We start from the raw sequence: 6,000 nt of genomic DNA, 5'->3' as shown, positions 1-6,000 counted from the left end.
TTTCTGTCATATATATAATGTTACGATGTCGGATGTTCCTATTAGACGTGGCCAAAGTGTCAAATAATGAGGTAAACTGGTGACAAAGTAAAATGTTTTCTACTCACTGCACGTCCTGACGTCAGCTCGTGCCGGATTTCTTTATATGGTCATCTGCTCCATCGATGCGCTGTGCGTTTCTCCAAACAAAACCAATAAATACAGTGTGTTTTTATTGCAGAGGTATATATTTATTTAATTAAATTTTCAGAAGTTTACACGAGACAAAAAAAATCCCGCGCCCGCCACTCCCTGTGCGTCACGGTGCGGCGTGTGTGTCTCCCACAAGCCTAGAGCACGGCAACGAAAGCCGGAAAGAATTTTCAAATGAGGCCTTGCAGATCTTCTTTGAGTGAAGAGCAACTGCATTGCTTATTTCTCCCCTCAAATTTGTTTCCTAAACAGATGCAATCGGTGAAAGTTACCCGAAAGCCACGCTCAAACGACGTTGGCTGAAAGAACCGGGAACTTGTGCTCAAACCCCATTGGCTCACATAACTCGTGGCCCCAGGAGGGTGGCTCCACCCACTGAAACAAAGCGTCAGGAACACGATGGATTTAGAGGCACGTTACAATGGCTCGAATGCATAATGTCGGTGGTATTTTCAGCAAAAAACTTCAAAAACATGTTTCAGGGACCACAGAGCCCTATATTAACATGTGTAAAAAGGAGCATAATAGGTCCACTTGAATATATCTATCTATCTATCTATCTATCTATCTATCTATCTATCTATCTATCTATCTATCTATCTGTCTATCTGTCCATCAGTCCGTCCGTCTTTCTGTCTATCTGTCGGTCTGTCATTCTATCCATCTATCTATATATCTGTCTGTCCGTCCGTCTGTCTGTCTGGCTGTCTATCTACAAACTAACATTGCTCATCGGAAAAGGATGATGAGTGCTGGTGAACCCTGACCTCAGTTTTGTCAGGACTTAGGGTTAGCATTATGTCATTCTCTCTGGCCCGTTTCCAAACCATCTCATTTAATTTGTTGTTATTCCCAATAATGGAATGCAGCTGCGAGTGTCTCATTGTTTGGCCCCCCTACAGGTCATAGTAATCCTAGACAAACAAAACGTACAAAAAAAAAAGAAAGAAAAAAAAGAATAAACCCCATCCCCTTCCACATCATTCTATAGCGCACACAAGGATGTGGGCATTTGGAAAACACCTGTTTTCCATTTCAGTTTGGCCAGAAGGGTGACAGTCTAATTGAGGTCACATGGTAATGCGCCTAATATTCTTCTCAACTTCTTTTTTTTTTTTGTCTCAATTTACTGTTTCAGAAGATTTGCCGTTGCCACGTAACTCCATAATTATTGGAAGAAAGTTCCTGGGGGTGTTGCAGGTGTGGGGGGGTTCATTATTTTTATTCAATTAATTATTAGATGCAGAGTCTTCCACGTTCAAAACAATGCCTGACAGCGGGGATTAAGACGGCTGCAGCAGCAACATATGCGAGTGGTCTCTATAGGTCTCCAGATTCCCAAGTCGTGCTGTTTTCCCACAGACACCAAAGGCATGTGATCGCAAAGATTTAATGCACCAGAAAAAACAACTTAATAAGCCAGTCCGGGCATGAGTTGTACAACAATCCCATCCATCCTGCAAAAGGTCATCAAACACACACAACACATGCACGCACACACACGCACGCTCACGCACACGCATACACACACGCATAAGTGCAAATGAGCTCTTCCCCTCCAGTGAGCTTCTCCGATATATTTGTGTCCGAGCGAGCCCTTTAAAGCTCCACAACGACGGTCACACTCGTTCAAGGTCCAGATCCATCAATGTTATGCCGAAGCCGACGGGGCGCGGCTGCCGCAACTGTTGCTTAAAGCTAAACAGGATTTATGTTTGGTTTTGAAATATTGACATAGTTTTTAGAACTGGCCTCACAGAGGTCGAATTAATCCGTTAGTTGTTTTCCATGACACAGTGAGACCCTTTGAATCTGGGGGGTTTCTGCCTTCTGAGTGTGAGTGGTAGTACAGTATATTGCTGCTACATGCTGTAATTTAGGCAGTTTTTAAGGGAATTCCATGCGCACAGACAGAGGTGGCCTCTTGTGTAGTGATCCAAGTTGTGCTGTTTAACTTTAAGAGCCACTGCGAAAGCATTCGCCAGCCTGAAATAATCAAGTCCCTACTTCAGCTAAAACGGGAAGACACATCACAGTATGCGTCCACCGAATCAAAGAACTTTGCACCTTCAGCTCTAATTAAACACACTGTTTTGTGCCCTTTTAGCAGCACTGGGTGGTTTATTTGACGGCGCCAGCAGCTTTGATATGGATACGGATACAGTACCTTCCACGCACCTTGTTGTGATTATGGGTTAATCATATTAAACTTCAAGACTCAAAGGACCTCATTTAATGTGGCGGTTTAGCTTGTGCATCTGCAACTATGGCAAAGTTCACCCCGTTGAGAGCGCAGGTTGGCTGACACACTGTGCTGCTTAATTCAGATTGATCCTCCCCAGGGGGCGAATGAGTTGAGATCTCTGTTTAAAGCCAGACGTTCAATCTCAGCTTGATTCAGGAACGAAAACATCTCCAACGTTCAAAACAACAACATGGGGGGAGAAGAATCAGGGGATCAAGGGCGATATAATGAGAGCGCTTCATTCGTATGAAATTAAACTGATTTTGGCTAAAATAACATCTCATTATCCTGCTCTCTTGGGTATTGACTCTGCCTCAAATACTGGCTGAACTGGAGGTATATTCCATGGCAATCAGATGGTCCAATGTGCACCACACTGACTGTTTAATGAAGGAAAACTTTTTCTACTCCACTACTTCATCAATCTTCAAAGAAAGGGCAGAGTTTGTCAGTTGCAGGGAAGACACTTTTGGCCCATATAGTTTGGTTGGCAATTTTGAAACAATATTGTGCCAATGTTGTGATAATAGAGAATTTTCCAACATTGGCCTAGTGTTGGCATAAGGTTGGCAAGGGTGGAACATTTGAAGCAATTTGTCAACATTTGGCTAACACTGACCTTATGGTTGTCTACCGGTCGTGGTCCTATGTTATGGTTTGCCTATAAAGACCTGTGGTGTGGGGATGTCGTGGTTTGAGCAGCCACACCTGACCTGGATCTAGGTAATTGGGGACCCAGGATCAGAGTGGCTGCATACCTGTTGCTCGTTGGTTGGTCTAACAAGCAGTAGGTAAAAACCCCCATCCCCACACACAATCGAGAGAGGGGAACCCTGTCATGACCTGTGTCCATCTGCCCTGGGGCTCGTTCTATCAAGCCCCCTCTCCACAATAAACGTGTGTGTTTTCCACAACCCCGTCTTTTGTGTCTCCGTGCCGGAGGTCTCTGAACACGCCACTTGGGTGGCGCGTAGTAGGCGAAACTTCCACAAGACCATTGACTTGGCCATCGTTGGCTTTTTTCTTGTGCCAATCATATATGTGTTGTCACAACATGATTCTAACATTCTCTGTGATTTTATTATTAATAATAAAATAATTTAACCCATAAGTAACGTTTCCTGAAGAAAGGTTTCCTGCACACACGTTATCCGAGAGTAGACAGTGGCAAGATGTAACAAGTCGGGATCAGATGGACGCATGTCATGACAGAGGCTCTCCTTGTGTGTGTGGGGATGGGTGATTTACCTGTTGCTCGTTGATTGCTCTGACAAGCAACAGGCGTATAGCCACCTCTGATCCAGGGCCCAATTACCTAGACCCAAGACAGGTGTGGCAGCTTAAACCACACTACTCTTACACCACATAGGCATTTTGGAGATGAACGAGAGGAACCTGTTCCAAGGTACCAAATGTTTGTGAACTCTTTGAATCAGTATTTATCCGTACTTAGGCTTAGGCTGTTATGTTAGAGAGAAGATAGAATAAAGACAGATAGAAGAAAACAACTCCTGTGTTTGCATGAGTCAAAGTAATTTGATATTGCTGATACTGGGAGGTAGGACTTGAGAGTTATCCTTTTCCTGGTTGATTAGTCTATTTGTCTTCCATCCTTCATATAAAAACTTAACTCCAAAAATATATCTCAGGAATGACCAAATATGAAGTATATAGGCCATCTCAGATTAATACATAGTAATCAGTGGCTCAGTCCCATTCTGCTCCGTCCAGAACTGCAGAGAACATTAGAACAAAATAGTTTTTGTTAGTCAAGCCAGTGTAGCCCGAGTACACGAGTAGTTTGACCTCATTACTGCGGCTTATAACGGTCGGAGAGATGGCAGGCGGAGGAGCAGTACAGTTAAACGATCCAGTGTAGACAAGACAACCGCATGCCAGCAATTTGGAATGCAACAACGAGGTTGCCCACGCAATCCCAGCGAGCCAATAGCCTTCAATCCTTCCAAATAGTCTTCTTTGCACAAACAATGGTTATGCTCAGCAGGGAATGTTGGTATGTAAAAGTATGTAATGGTGGTTTTGGACACAACAGTTCTGGAAAGTTTTCATGTAGAAAGAACTCAATAGTTACATGCAGCCTTTTTCCCAAAGCTATGACCAATGTCATTGTGGTAAGTGATTGACTCCACAAAATCACATAAACACAGCAAAGAACACCCTCAGAAAATTGATGGGCCACCCAGGAGAGACAGATTTAAGATTTCAGGGCAGGGTGTGATACCGGCTACCATTTGGGTGGACCTTACTGAGGCCCCGGGCTACAATGGTGTGCTTTTTGATAGCAGTAAGTGGTCTGAACGCCATTGGACAGCTACTGTGAGATCCTGGTGCTGAAGGCGAAGCCTACGCTGCTATTACAGGGTATGGGAGACTACCCACGGATATAGGTTCAAGGAGAATTTCGGGCAAAAACTGCAGGGTTTATTGTGAGAAGAATAAACAAAAAGGCTTGCTGGCCAAAACCTGAACATAAAACAACATAGAATTAATCAGTGTCAGGGTCCATTTGGGTCATGATCTGGTCTGCAGGGTCACGTCACACCCTTTACGCACATCTGCCCAAATGCCCAGTCAATCAAAGCAGGCCATTATTGTCTGCAGTGTTTTATTGTGTCCGAAGTGCTCTGCAATCAGGTTATGGTGAGCAACCTCGAAAACCATTTCCCGTCGGCTTTTCGGAACCAACAACTGGTACATTTCCTCTACTGACTGTGTGTCATGGCTTGATATAACCTGTCCTTGATCAGCTAGAAATGCCCGTGCGTGAGTGTGGTGTCTGGGTGCATCAAATGGCCAGTGATTTGAACTACCCGCTCAAACGCATAGGGTATTGCCCAGCGACTGCTCGAGTGGGAAATCATCCATGGAGGAGACCACTGGGACCAGGGAAGACCTCCGTGGGGACTCCTCCGCCCCCGACCATGTAGCAACCACTTACCTTCCCCCAGCATCACCAAGCGGCACACAAAACTCACATTTCCCTACCGACCATGAGCACACTCCCCCGGCCTCCCTCATTAAAGCATAAAACCCTGGCCAATCTGTGCCCAAAATCAGGGAGTGCGACAGGTGGGAACTAACCACGGCCTTCACCTTATGCTCTTTCCCCTTGTACCAAATCTCCATGTGGATCTGATGATAAGACAGAGACTTTCGGGCAGTGAGGTGCCAACACGGCGGGGTTTTTATTAGAGGTATAAACAAAAAGGCTCACTAGCCATAATGTGAACCTAACGCAACATAGAATTGATCGGTGTCAGGGTCCGTTTGGGCCGTGATCTGGTCTGCACGGTCATGTCTCCTTGCACCACGCGATTCCTAATTGCAAGGCAGACAACACATATGAAAACTCTCTCAGCTGGGTCGGGCCAATCAGCGCCAACGGGACTGATTTGGCTGACCCTTTACAGCTGCGCCGTCGCAGGACCAACCCACCGCTGTCACCTGCGTGGCTTAACCCAGTCCCTCAGCTGCCACGAAGGGTTTTTTAAACACACTGCTACACATTTGTATATCATACAAACGCCAGTGCTAGCTATAAC

The sequence above is a fragment of the Zeus faber genome, assembly GCF_960531495.2.
Source record: "Zeus faber genome assembly, chromosome: 19".
Classification (NCBI taxonomy): Eukaryota; Metazoa; Chordata; class Actinopteri; order Zeiformes; family Zeidae; genus Zeus; species Zeus faber.
This window is presented reverse-complemented; position numbering follows the sequence as displayed.